General features: G+C 31.0%; 1 protein-coding gene across 1 annotated transcript in view; it reads right to left on the reverse strand.

The window, feature by feature from the left end:
* LOC129951835 (insulin-like growth factor-binding protein complex acid labile subunit) overlaps nucleotides 1-13,356 on the reverse strand; it is a 35,135-nt gene extending 21,779 nt beyond the window's left edge. The window contains exons 1-2 of the mRNA XM_056064183.1: nucleotides 13,231-13,356; nucleotides 11,877-13,146 (exon numbers count right to left, since the gene is read on the reverse strand). The gene's annotated coding sequence lies outside the window, so the exon portion shown is untranslated. The remainder of the gene's footprint in view (nucleotides 1-11,876; nucleotides 13,147-13,230) is intronic.
* Between the last annotated feature and the right edge of the window lie 2,359 nt (nucleotides 13,357-15,715).

Consider the following 15,715-nt stretch of genomic DNA (forward strand, 5'->3'; position numbering starts at 1 on the left):
TTGACAATTAGAATCATAGTTTTAGTTTGATGTGATAATGTCGCACTCCTTCAACGTTAAAAACATTTTCATTCGAAATAAAATATTATTTCATGCTCATTTCTCACGTGCCACAGTGAAAGCGCTTTGACTCTTTCCACTATAATTTTTTGGAGTCGAGGTGTTAAAATGTGATCTGTAGAGCTTCGATAGCTCTTAATCCAATTCTGTGTACGTAATCTTTCTCTTCCGAATTTCCTCGAACTGCAGTATTCGTCCTCGAACGGTTTTTATAAGTGTTCAAATGTGGACAACTACTTTTTGGGCTAGTCATCTTCTCTTGAAGATATAGAAAACTTAAAAAAAAACCCAATTCCCGAAAAATATTGCTGTTCCCACTGGTTTTTAAAACGAGAAAATTTCGTCAGAACTCATTCCTTACCTATGGTAGGCAATTTTTGCAATTCTCTTTTCTTTAGCACCTCACTTTATTTTAACAATACAGAAACTGAAACCAAATTTACATTTATTCTTTGCCAATTTATACCAAATGAATGTTTTGGCCAACAAGGTCTTGAAGTTTTGTAACTGAATTTATGGTTCCTAGTTGCGTTATTTTAAACATACTCAGGCGTAATTTATTAAATTGTTGTCAAACTGATTTACATCATAACTTTTTATGATGGAACATTTTTCTTTTGAATTTTGTGCATTTAAAGTTAAAGCAAAATTTTCCATAATTATCACATTTCATTTAGTGATTTTATGCGAAAATCGGTTCCCCAGAAAATTCATTGAAGATATTAATTGATACGTTATCAATTAAAATTAATCGCTTAATTTTAATGATCATTTTTTTGTAACGGAAAGATAAGGAGCTTCACGATACTCTTGTTCTTTGGCTTATTTTGAAGAAAATTAAGAGTACAAAGGTATTAGAGATAAATCCAAGTTTAATAACTCGGGTGACAAAATTATCTTTTGACCGCTTTAGTTCAATAACTATTTCGAAGTAAAAGAAGAAAATTCTAATTTTTCTGGACTGTAAGGTACTCTTTTATGTTTTCTTTTTACTTAACCTGAATCATCGTGTCTTGCAAATTCAAGATTAATTAGTAGGCTAGTATTTATGTTTTGCATCATTTCACTTAAACAAAAGCTATAAGCAGACTTTGGGTAGTGCCAGACGTGTTAATTTAAATATTTCAACCACTCAACAAGTTATTTTATTTTTATTTTGAACAGTTTTTCTTAGTATGATGAAAGAAAAATACGTAATTTTAATAAAAATGCTTAGATTTTAACTTATTATGGATCCCATATACATATTATATTTAATACGGTCTGTAATGTTAAGTCATATTTATAGGGCGAAATTCATGAATAAAAACATAATTAATTAATTTTTAGTATTTAGAAATATCCCCATGGATTTTCAAAATCATTTCACTTGAATACAATATTTCGAATCTGATGACCCAAAATTAATAAAAGCAAAAAAAGAAAACTCAATTCAATTAAGATCAGGAGGTTATGCATTCGATATTTCCTGTAAACATTTTCCTCTGATCTGATATTGAAATATATTAAGTATAAAGTATGTTTGAGTAAGGTAAATATTATACAACAAGCTTTATCGATGTAAACGAATACTCTTTGCATATTGGCCTACATTTCGATTTTCCATTAAATTCACCCTCAAAAGCAATTATTTTCCGTGCCATTCTGAGATTGTAACATTTTCAAATAAATCAAATTGTTTTAAATTTATAACAATAGCATCTGGAACACCATATGGTTTGTGGCCAAGATCGCTTTCCTCAATTTAAAGTGTATATTTACGTATATACAAAATATTTATTATACGGATGGCTACGCCACTCCAAGCACTTTATGGTTTATTTTTGTTGATACACCGATCCTTCAATAATTTTCAGAATTGTAGGATGAAAAACATTTTATTTTTATTATTTTTGTAAAATGGTTTATATCTTTAAAAAAAAATCCATATTTATAGACCAAACACTTAAATTTAAGCCATTTGGTTGATATGTGGAGAACAGTGGCGGACTTTAAAATTAAAAATTGATTAATATTTATGTTGGATAATCATAAAACATTTTATTAATCGAAAACATAAATTACAAAAAACGAAATAAATGCTTTAACTTAAATAATAAATAATTTTATCGTAGTCCATTTAGGAGTAGTTTATTGAAGGTTTATGACAAAGCTTTAAGAAAGATTCTGGTTCAATCTTCATTGTTACTAATCATTGGAAATCAGCTAATTTAATGATTCCATAATCAACGTCTCAAAACTTACTCTTAGAATATTGAAGAGTATTTAAAAATTAACTTAGCAGCGGGTAAAATTTTGACATTTTTACACAAAGATAAACAGCCATAAAAAGCGGTGTTCATATTGGACTTTTTGTTGGAGATTTATTTTGACGCTTAATTTTTTTATAGTAATCTCACTCATCTTTAAAAAAAATACAAATATCTGCCTAAATCTCTAATTTATTTTCCACTATCAAGATCAAGTAGGAACAGGAAGTTGATCAGTCGACTCAAAAGAGACAACTATTGTGAAGTTTAATGGCTACTTTATTTTTCTGTGGGCAGGTTTAAACAACATAATGGCTGAATCACAAACACGTTTCAGCTTCGGCTTCGTCTGCGTTACGGTGGACCTGCTTCGAGGTTGATTTGAACGACATTTCTATGATTTTAGACAAAGCAAATGTTTAGATCATTGAACTAGAGCTTCCGTTTGGAGTCAGATTACGTTACTTTACGTTCTTTTCCTTACGGTTGTCAAAGGAAACGTGAGGTCGAAAATCCATTGTGATACCATGCATTGAATTCCTATGGCTGAACTCGTAAACGTCAGGCGAAGCTGAAGCGTGTTTGTGATTCAGCCATAAGAGCTTCATCTGCTGTCAACTTGTTAGCTTTTTAAGTGTCATGAATTTCAAATTCAGTAATTTACTTCAGAGACCTTTACTTTAAGTTCCAAATACAAACACTACCAAAAACATTATTGTCTACAAAATACTCCTCAGGCAAGCTACAAGTTCATTACAATTTGTATTTTGTATTGTAAAGAAATATCAATTATTTCTTTTAGAAACTGACAAGGGAATAACCAAATAAAGTTGTGCAGAAAAAAAATAGAGTTAAGTTCAGCTTTCTGTTGAATGAAAAATATAATAAACTGTCATTTTGACAGTAGTTTGACTAACTTTAAAGTCAAATTTCCATTAAAGTTGCCTTAATTAGAAGGTAGTTTTTTGGCAGCTGGTCAATCAGATGCTAGAAACTTGCCTAACTTTCAAGTCTCTTAAGTCGTCTGAACCAGTGTCACATAAGCACAATTGGACATTTTGAACTCATTCAAAATAAAGCATGTCTCTGAAAGCTTTACTAGATTCTTTTAATTTATATTACTTTAGATATCTTAATCAACAACTATAACCGATCGTCTTTATACATTTATAGGGTTTTCAATGAAAAATTGTATTTTGGTATTAAAAAAAATTGTGAAGTTTTTGAGCAAAATATGGTACGTACCGTTAGTTTTACTTCAATATATTGTTCAAGGATGTATCGTTTTATTTTTAGTAATGGCATAGTTTTAACTTTTTAAATGTCAAAGATAAAAGGTTTAAAAATTGATAGCTGACAAAATGCAGGCTTATTTAAAGTAAAACTTCTTGTTGAAAAAACCTATGCACCTTTTAAAGAATTTCGTTTCTGTTGTTCGATCATAATATCTTATAAAAGATAAGGTCAATTAGTCTTCGAGATAAGAAGTTTGGCCTATTTGGCACGACCCATTTGCTCCTATTTGAAATACCCCCTCTGTATATTCGTAGCTTTCTTTAAGAAAAAGTGAAAGGGTTGGTATGGAGGACAATATGGCTTATATATTTAAAGAACAACACACTGCAATCTCCATCATGCAGAAAATTAAAATTTCAACATTTCAAAATTAAAACAAAAATTATATCAACGTCATGTTAAATTTTCCATACAAATAAAAAAAAAGCACACTTTCAAAAACACACGTCTTCTAAAATTGCACGTGTGAATGATTTTTTGATATTTCAAAAAAAAAAAGATTGTGTTTATTTCGATTTGGTAAGAAAAACTGTGAAATCCACGTCGCAGACAGAAACGCCAAACCGAGCGCATCGCATGAATGAAATCTAGGATCGACAGATAGCTCCCAACAAACATGCCCCATGCATATCTAATATTTTAAATTCAATAGAATGGGATGCCAGCTGGATTATTTATTTGAAAATTATTGGCGGCTAAATGAGCATCAGTGTCGGGGGTTATAAGTAGCGGATTCTTCTTGTTTGACATTGGAAATGATTTATTTAAATTGATTTCCTTTGGTGTTAGGATATGGTGTTCATTTTTAAATTATACATTTTTTTTTTTCAAATTTCCAGTTGGTTGATGGAAAATATTGTTTTAAAAAAAAGTGTTGCTAGCAAATGCCTACAATGTGGTGGAAAAGGTGTGATATGAATACGTAGTATTCAACGTGGGGAGAAGATTTATTTACTTAAGTGGTTTTGGGACATAGGTTAACGGAGGGGTTAGAATTTAGTTTTTCAAATATTTTGAAAAAGCTGTAAAAATACCTGCGTTATAGAAAATTATGAAATACAAATATTTGCATACGTAGAAAAATATTTGGAAAAAAGTTTTTGAAAAAAATATATAAGCTGATGATGACTAGATAAGTGGTCCATTCCTCAAAAATTGGACAAATATTTATGTGTTTGAAACTAAAAACTATTTTATAGTCTACAATTTTGAAGTTTTATTAATTTTTTTAATTAAATTTGTTGTCGATTCAAGAATAAAATTCCATGTTTTTTATTCATGATAAGTTTTATCTACTACGTAAGCTGTTAACTTAATTTATTGATGACAAAGGTAAGAACATACATAAATACACTTATGAATAAAATTAGACCCAACGCTTTCTATTTCACTCGGCATTTTGCTTCAACACAGCATTTATTTTGACAGTAAGATTGAGGTTTAAGAATCACTTTCTTTTCCATGAACCAATTATTACCAAATTTTAAGGAAAATTATTATTTAAATTTTCAATATAATAATAAATTAGGTGGTGCAACTTAAAGAGTCCTACAGTTTTATGCCAAATCCTAACGGCTAATTCGACAAGGCTTTTTTCATAACTAGAATTTCTGTTGGAGGATTTGTCAATTCCTGGCATGAGGCAGTACCCGTGAAACAAAACTTTATGTAGCACTTATGCATTAACATAACACTCATGATCCTTTTTTTGGTCAAAAATTAAAAATTCCAATTTACTCAAAAGCGAACCGTATGAAATTGACTCTACATTTTTTTTAACCTTACTTACATAGATTCAAACAATAAAAAATATATTTTTGTATCGTTTCAGGAAGGGTTTGTTTCTCAGGACCGATTTCAATCATTTGTATTTATATATTTATATTTTCGATGAATAAAAACATCAGTACAAAATTGGATTTTTAACTTATCATAGGAAGTTATTGTAATGGGTCTGATTTGTCAAATTGAAAATTTTGACATTTCTCGACGTTTCAAGGTCCCTAGAGTCGAAATAAAAGATTTTTAGAAAGATGTCTGTGCGTGCGTGTGTACGTGTTCGAACGTCCGTACGTTTTTTTCGTCGTTTATAGCTTTAGAACCAGAAGAGATATCGACTCAAAATAAATTTTGTTATACAGATAATAAAGCAGAAATAAAGGGCGCTCAAGAAAATCGCGTGGATAGTTTTTTTACCATAGCAGTTTAAAAAAAGGTGAAAATTTTGGTTAACCCTAAATATCTTACGAACCAAAAACGCTTAACACTTGAATTAAATTTTATATAATTTATTGTAACGTGATATCAAAAAAATATATTTTTTTTTTGAAAAAATCCATGGAACGGTTTTTTTTATAAATCAAAAAAACTGAAAAAAAATTGTCACCTCCAAAATTTTACGACTTAAATATGATTTCATCTCCAAAACAATTTTGTGCAACGAAGAATAATGTTTTTGAGATCTGATAAAATTTTGAGAAAAATCGAATTGACAGTTTTTTTTATATAAAAAAATATAAATTTAAAAAAAAAACATTACTCAAAGTTTGAAAAATTGAATATCGATTCAAATATCTTTTCAAAAACTTGAAATTTAGGGGTCAAACTTATTTTATCTTATAAGAAATATTGTTTTCAACATTCAGTTAAATTTAAAAAAAAATTGAATAAACATTTTTTTTACAAAAAATAAAAAACCGAAAAAAATTAACAAAAGTTGGTAAAAATTGATTTTCGACTCAAATATCTTTTCAAAAATTGTAATAATTGGCTTTAAACTACTTTTATCTTTTAAAAAATATTGTATCGAATTGACAATTTTTGTACAAACAATTAAAAACCTAAAAAAAATGTACTAAAAGTTGGTAAAAATTGATTTTCGACTCAAATATCTTTTCAAAATTTTGAAATATTAGCTCCAAACTAATTTTATCTTTTAAGAAATATTGTTTTCAACATTCGATAAAATTTTGAAAAAAATCGAGTTGACAGTTTTCTTACCAAAAATAAAACACTAAAAAAAAAAAATACTAAAACTTGGTAAAAATTTTCTTTCGACTTAAATAGCTTTTCAAAAATTAAAAATATTGGCTTCAAACTTATTTTATTTCACAGAACATATTGTCTTCGATATTCAGTAATTTTTATATAAAAATCCAACATCCCAAAATTTTTTTCATAAAAAATGAAATCTACAAAAAAAAAAAGACGCAAATTTGGTAAAAATAAAGGGATGGGAAGTTATCAGGGTGGGTCGCATCCCAGCCTCTTTTTAAAATGGAATTTTTTTCCAAAATTTAATGTCTGGAAAAAAAGGTTTGTTTAAACAAAAATTGAAAAAATGTATATTCAAACAATTAATTTAAAAAAAACCGCTCTAGAAATTTAAAAACAAACAAAATAAGGGGATATGAATACCCTTATAATTACTATACACAGGGAGGATAGGATTTGAAATGAGATACCGATGCACATTGTAATGAGTGTAATGCGGCTAAACAAAGAATCTTTGTACTTTACAGTACGACCGAAATTGGGCTCAAGGGTAAACTGATATGCATTCCCAAAAAAACGATTATTACGGTTAAATTGTTTGAGGGGAGGAATGCAACTGGCTCTTTCATTAGAGCATTGCTTCTGGAAGTAGCGAAACCTTACGAGCGACGGTGCTCGAAAAAAACAAAAGTTTCAGTTAGACAACATTAGCCTTACATTTTTAGAGCTTTCTCAATGCCCAAATGTAGTACCCGTAGCATGATGGTTAGTGCGTTGGACTGTCATGCAAGGGGTCTTGGGTTCAATCCCTGCCTGTGCCACCTTAATTTAAAAAAATAATTTTCGCGGGTACTGCCTCTTGCGAGGAATTGACAAATCCTTCAAGAGTAATTCTTGTCATGAAAAAGTGCTTTCTCAAATTCGCCGTTCGGATTCGGCCCAAAATTGTAGGTCCCTTCCATTCCTGACAACAGTACTCGCACACAGGAATGGTTGAGAGTTGTAAGTCACTAGGCCCTGGTTCACAACGGACTGTTGCGCCACCCCATTTGATTTGATTTTTTTCAATGCCCAAATAATGGAATTTTACTCAACTTTTGGACGAATATAGGCTTTAAAAAATACAGCCAGATCAGAAGGGGTAAAACATTTCTTGCATCGTCGGAGAAAACCTAAACAGTTCGCAGCATTTTTGGCGATGTGCAATATGTGATCATCATATGTTTTTGATTCCCCATTGTACAATGCTGTCAAAATCAGAATTAAATGAGCTTATCATATGCTGCTGTCCGAAAACCAAGATGAGAATCTAAAAACGAATACGAAAAACTAAGGGTACTATCATCAGCGAAACTATTTAGTGGATTAGAAGTTTCAGACAAAAGATCATTTATAAAAACAAATGCAGTTTTCCATCCACTCAGAAAAAGACCTATAGAATGGGACAGATGGAAAAGCTTACGCAGTGGTTTTGCAAGCGTTAAGGAACACAGGTATATTTTTCAATAATCATTATTAATAAATGTAATCATTTACAGGATTACTTATACGATAAAATTAAATATAATTATAAATAGTTTTCTATTAAAAAAAATACCAAAATACTACATATGTGCTGATAACAAAAATGTACGTTAATTTCTTACTCATTGTATTTATCAATAAACGAATGTGTGTTTTGTGGTTATTTAAATATTCGCTTCGTTAAATTTAATGGTTTTATCAGTAGGGAAAATCCGTTACATACATAGGTATAAAAAGTTCAAGGTCTTGCGTCCTCGAATTTTATTTTATTGCGTTGTTCGTTGAGTGTCTGATACCTGATACTTTGTTAAAAGTTCCTAATAATCTTATAAGGCATCTCCAGGGAATTTCCTTATCCTGACATAAAATTGTTTTTTTCCCGATTCCAATATATTGCTTGGAATCTTTTTAAAATCATTTACCTTTGAACGAATATTAGTCACGCCAATTCCTTATATTAAGGTGAGAAGACAAACAGCAAAAGAAAAATCACTGTCCAAAATTCGTTAAGAACATAAACATCAAATTTAATTAAATTTAGTTAGAATTTTAAATATATAAAATTCATAAAGATTGTATGGAACAGATTTCGATGATAAAATAAAACTGAATGAAATAAATTTGTCTTTAAAAACTTAATCTTATCTTTGGTATATTATATCTTTATTAAGATAAATTCTCTGAAAAATAATATGTACTAACCCAAATGTACTCAAATTCCCGTATAAGTGAGAATATCAAAAACAATTAACTGTCAAAAACTAAGAAATTATATAAGTTACTAAATAACTTCCGGTAAGGAAGAAGAATGTTAGTTTGCTCAAGTTTTGAAGTTTTTGAAACATCTGATATAATTTATTTTCAATTTGATACTCAAAACATAAATGGCTTTGCATTTTTTCACAAGAAAAGTTCATAAAATCCGAAGTACATCAAGTACTTGGTTAAAACGAAATGTATACATATTGACATTAAACTGTTCATCGATAGATTTAAATTTAAATAAGGTGGGATTAAAATCATTGTTTAGAACCAGTGCTCCACTATCGTAATCGTTCTCATTTTATTTTTTGTTCTGTAATAGTTAAATTCTAATTTTGTTTTGTATTTTGTGCGTGTGTTAGGCTATATTTGTATTCTTTTTTACTAACAACTAACACATGCACTTATGATGAGCCTCTGATCGTAGTTTGACGCTTGTTATAAGCTTACTACTTTCTGAAATTCTGCAGTGTAAAAAAAAATGTCACTCTTTATGAATAGAAAAATACAGTGAAGACATTTATGGAAGTAATTTCGTGTGCGGTATTTTTTACAGCTTTTATCTTGAAAAAAATAAGGTGATCTTCAAAAGATACTTGGTTACATTTTATTAACCGGATCGAATAAAATTCAATAATTGGGAATTGGAAATTATTTTTACAATTACCTATAGTAATCTTAGTCCGAAACCAGCTTTAAAATCATTCTATCACCTCAGGTTTTTGAAATATTACCTTTTAAAATTAGAAGGAAATATATTACGAGGCATTTTTAATAAAATTTTTGTTAGGTTCTCGATCGTTAGCGTTCATCTATCCAACATAATCTTGATAGTAACACTAAAGCATTAATTCTGATTTCTGATACTGTATCATTTTTCAAAATCAGCTTTTGAAATTCATGTACATCTTAAGAAAAAATGACGTATTTTTTCAAAACAACGAAAGAAAGTTTTTTTTCAAAACCTCAGAAAGTGTCAAATGAACACTTATAACATGTGTTTAGAAGGTAAAGGCTCCTTTTGTAAAATTTATAAAATAAGTAAATTAAGTTAATTTCGCATGATTTTGAAAAGTTAAAAAAAAACTTAAATAGGGGACGATTCGTCTTATGTATGCATTTATTTTATTTATCAGATTTCAGAAAAAAAAAAACAAAGTTGATATTTAGAATCAATTTCAAAACACACAGACTACACCATCCCCCAACTGCTATTTAACAGAAACTTCCGGATATCTATACCTTCCAAATCTTACTGGGATCTCTGAACTCGATCGTCTCTAACAGAGATGGCACAACAGTTAAATATTTCACCTTTGTTGGGTGCTGGACCATAGGGACATTCCAGAAAACTGTACGGCAGATGAACTCGCCAGAAATGTTACAATACGTTTGGCAAATTCTGGCATACCAATCGCTATACTAATAAACTATTGCTAATATAAAAGGTGCTTTCTATCTCTAAGCAGAACGCATATAAGCTCGATAGTCAGTGTCATAACCGAGCACTGTCTAATAGGAAAGCACGCCACTCGGCTAGGCGTATTCCCAAATGACTATTCCAGAAGCTGGGTGGATGACGACAAGGAGGAAACAGTTCTCTGTACATGCCCTGCTCAAGCTCAAAAACTCAAGAATTACCTAGGAGAATTCTTCTATAACGATCTAAACTTTCTAAATCATATTAACATTAACCTCTCACATTTGGTAACTCAAACGGACAAACTGGTTTCATTGAGCTTAGAAGAAAGCCTCAAGATTGATATTGTATCTCAATGGGTCACTAAACTGGCCTAAGTGTGTCCTACTCCATCACAGACAGCCACTTTAACCTAACCTACGTTATCCTGAAATTAACACTGAAAGATTCATTCTGATAATGGAAAATGTTTTGAAATGCATTTACATATTATTTTTTTAAAACAATGAAAGCATAGTTTTTATCAAAACCTAATAAAGAGTCAATAAACACTTAATAAATGTTCTCAAAAGGTAGACTATAAGTCGACGTAAATGGCTTAAGCTTCTTAGCGTTTTTTATATATTCTGTTCATAAACTATTTATATTTTCTTACGAACATTGATAAATCTTTTAAAGAAGAAAGTTTTTGACCTGTTGTAAAATAGTTTAAGTTTATTTCGCAAGATTCGACTTAAGTTTACATTTATTTTATTTATCCGATAATAAACAGAAATGATTTTGGTAAAATATCTTAAGATAACTTTGATATTAATTGAAAAAACAAAATCGCTTATGTCAACTTAAGATATTGAATTAAAAAAAATTTCTTGCATTTACATTTTTTTTATTGTCTCAAGAATGTTAAATATATTTGGTCAATAGAAAAGAATAAAAATAAAAACACTATAACGGTTTAACCGACCTAAGAACATCTTAGGATACGAAGTAAAAGTTGTTTTGGTAAAAGCACCTGAGTAGACAAAAAACCTTAATAAATGCATTAAATGTAAAACTGAATCGTCATATCCTTTTTTTCTAACCAAAGATTACAAAATAAAAATTAATTTTCCAAAAAACTATAAAAAAGACTTAAGAGCTTTTAAGTTTAAAAAAAAGTTGATAAGGATTTTCGAAAAATAATTATGTTACTGAAAAGATTTGAATAGGGCTTACCTAACGAATTTTGTTTTAAAGATTTTCAAAATCTTGTCCTGATAGAAAACTATTATTTAAATTGTTTACATCAGAAAATTAACTAATTTTGCTGACCAGTGTAGTAATAAGGTCGCCGTCACGCCGTTGACCTTATAACGTTGGATGTCGCAACTAATAAATATTGATGGAGTCAAATAAATACATAATACAGTTTGAATTTTATCTTTTATTCTAGTCATATAACATTTGCAAGAAAATAAACTTAAACTTTTATGATTAATCATGAGTATGATTAATTTTTTTTTCAAAATTAAATACCATTTGAAAGAAACCTTTAACTCAAAACCAAATTCATCTTACTATTAGTAACTTACCTATTAGTTCTTCCTTTTTCTTATATAATCCAGTTTGGTTTAGTTTAACATATTTTCATAAAACATGTTAACTCTTTGGTAATTCTTTGGCAAGACAGAATAATCCTTAAAGATGTGTTTTACTGTAAGTTTGCACTCATTAAATAAACTTCTTGTTTTCTTAATTAATAGGCTTATTTAAAAAAGCATCTTATGTTACATCCATCATATGCACTTTTTCGAATAAATATGTTTTCTCCATAATTGATTTCAAAACATGAAATATTTTATTTCCGAATCACTTAAAAACTCATAAAAACCTCATATAACTCAAATATTTTTGTATTTGTTTTTGAATATTTATTTTAATTTTTCAAAGCAACCGGAAGCCACATAAAACTGTAATTCTTTCAATTCGGTGCACTTTCCGTTAGCACCTTGCAATAAATCTATCAATTGGAAGGAAAAACTAGAAAAATCAGGGAGCTACACGTAATTAAAAAATATTTTCAAAAAAATAAAACCGCACGGGTTCACACAGCTCGGCGATTTATCGAGTGCTGAGCGAGAGTTTTCTGAATAATGATCCCCTTCTATAATAATTTACTATCGCCACCAAACCGATCTCGATCCAACACTGACCCGTTCCAATTGCTGGGCATTCCCATTATACCCATCAGCCATAAGCTAACCAGCCTGACCAATAGACCGACCAATTTAAATCAATTAAGCGTCTTTCATCACAAAAGTCTCCTATTCTTGTAATCGGTATTCTACTCGTAGTGTGTATAGCGGTACGCCATTTTGATATGATTGTTGTGTTTGTTGGTTGATCATTGGAATCATCATCATCATCATCTTCATCATCGACATCCCCCGCACTGACTCTCTCTAATATGACTCGCTTCTAAAATCTAAAGAAAAGTAAAAGCGAGAAGAGATCGTGCCCACGATTTGTTGTTGGTTAAAAAGCTAAAGTAATCGAGTTGTCGTCAGAGTCAGCGTCAGCCCGCAGCGGTCTCGTCAAGACTCACAGAACTGATAATAGAATTCTTCCACTTGACACATAAAATGCACGTTCCACCTTTCGAAGCGATATACAACCGAGCGAGTACCACACGGTACGAACACGCGAACGTTATGACTTCTGGAACAGAATTGAAAAGACTGACTGATCGGGACGGGATCGTGTAGCTGGGCTAGAGGAGCTCCGCAATCACAATCTGATTGTTTTTGATTGTTGGACGAGCTGCGATATGTGGTGGTGTATTGTTTTATTCCGTTATGTGTTCTGATAAAAAGAAAAAAAACAATAATAAGAAAATAGAAGTTGTGTTTTTAAATAATAATAATAATAAGCAATTAAGTTATGTACTTTCACATAAAATGCCACATTTCGGGGGTTCGAAAACGACTTCATATATAATTCAAAGCCGGACGGAACGGGCGGTTATTGTTTTTGATAACAAAATATGCCGGCTATCAGTTGATAAAGCCTTCATATTTTGGATAGTTGCGCAAGATTTAAACCCTTGTTTACAATGGTCTAGCCTGAGCCTCACCGTACTGTACCTAGATACGTTGTTTATTTATTTTTAAGCTTTTTGATAAACTCTGGGTCAGTTTTGTAAATTAAGATGATGAGTAAAGGAGGCATGTTACGTATATGATAGTCTGTGTCTGTATCAATTGATAAACATACTTTTTTTTAATTAATAAATGTCTGATAAGAATGATTGCATTTTAATTGAGTGAATTATTTCTTCATAAACTCAAATACACTGTTCGAAATGTTAGACGAAATTTATTTGTTTAGCATTTATTTTGAGCTGCAGAAGCATTGGTATTAAAGTTATTCATTTCCGGTGTCACTTTTGAAAGGAATAACAAAAATTATCAAATTTGCTAACCTGTGCAAGAATACATTTTTATGTACCAGCGACAATATTTGAAATCGGTTTTAAATGACAACAACGTAAAGAAGAAAAGAATCAAAAAACAATAATTTGTTTAGAGTATAATTATTTATTTAGATACATGTACATGTGAAACTTAAAATTGTTTACCAAAAGGAATCAATTTACTATTATAGCTTATAATGTTATAATTGTATATTTACATTATTTAGGTTCTTGGCTTTAGACGAAACTCATATTCCTTTTCAAATAAAATTCTGTTTTCGTTTTGTGGTGTTTTTTTGTATTAATTTGTTTATGGAATTAATAAATCGCGCAGCTCATTATGGCGGTTTTTATATTTTATGTGAATATCAGCAACGCTTCTTGCTGATATTCACTCCAAAACCGACAATTATGCTTATTTACATACCCATTGAGACAAAAGTGAGCTTCATCGCTGAACACAATTTTTCGGTAAGAAAATGGATCTTCGACCAATTTTCCAAGAGCCCATTCTCCAAAAATTTTACGTTGCAGTAGGTCGTTGGGCTTCAATTCTTGCACTAGCTGTATTTTGAAAGCCATCACACCTAAATCCTTATGCAAAATTTTCAACGTTGTTGAGTAACAGAGGCCCAATTGCTGCGAACTTCGACGAATCGATAATTGATGGTCATCATTAACAATGGCCGATACAGCTGCGATATTTTCTTCAGTTCACACTCTACATAAGCATGTAGGTGGTTTAATGTCCAACGATGTAAATGTGGTGCGAAATTAAGTCATAATAGCCGCTACAGTGGGTCGATTAAACTGACCATAAAAAAGAAAAATCGCGCGATGAACTTTCTTAAGAGAGCACGCATTTTGATAATAAAATTCAATAATTTGCGAGCGTTGTTCGTTTGGAAGACGATTTATGGTTAAATTATGCACCAAACTGAAGACAGTGTAAAATAAAAAAAACGAAACGTGCGTCAGCTGTTTAAACCAGTCTTGCCAAAAAGATAATAGCTAAAAAATCACCCTTTGCAAGGTTTAGGTACTAGAATAAAAAGTAACAAAGCCCTCTACGAGCTGTTACACCACCTTATTTATTTTAACTTTTAATCAACGTATGAGCGTTATTATTTTTTGGTCCTATATTTGAAACTTTTATAAGGATCTCGGTCAATTTCTTTGAAGTTTTATTCCCAAGTGAATAATTGACCTGTGGAACCAAAATATTTCAAAGCAGGCTAGTAAAAAAAAGCCAAAAAGTGACTGACAACCAGACCTATTTTAACTGTATAGAAAACATATACATAGTAAAGTGTTTTTCAATTGAGGCGGCTATATTTTGACTCCTCGTGGCGGCCATTTTTTTATTCAGTTGCTTATGCCAAATCATCATGGCAATTTCAACGTTTGGTGCACAAGAACTCGTCCTTTCGCATGCTTCAACTTGGCGAACTTTACGTCGGGAGTTGGGCCTGTACAAGATCCAACTGACCCAGGAGCTCAAAGTTCATGACCTTGGACAACGCACGCCGTTTTTTCGCTAAATGTGATAACACGCAAAATTTCCGTATATGGGACGACACCAACCCACGAGAGGTTCAACAGGTGATAATGCATCCTCAAAAACTTACCGTTTGGTGTGGTTTTTGGGGCCGCGGCGCGCCTAGTAATACTTTCTTGTAAACAACGTTAGTGAGTCGGTCACCGTCAACAGCGAGCGCTACATAACGATGATAACTAATTTCTAATGGCCCAAATGGAACCATAGGACCAGCAGGACGGCCGGCGCCACGTGCCACACAGCAAACGCCGCCACACTTGACATTTTGCATAAACGATTTGAGGGTAAGGTTATCTCTCGCAGGAGTAATGTGAATTGGCCGTCAAGGTCATTTGGTATGCCGGTATTTTGGTCTGTTTTTTTTTATGGTTATACCAATATGATAACCTTATATTTTATTT

This window comes from Eupeodes corollae, chromosome 3, assembly GCF_945859685.1.
Source record: "Eupeodes corollae chromosome 3, idEupCoro1.1, whole genome shotgun sequence".
NCBI lineage: Eukaryota > Metazoa > Arthropoda > Insecta > Diptera > Syrphidae > Eupeodes > Eupeodes corollae.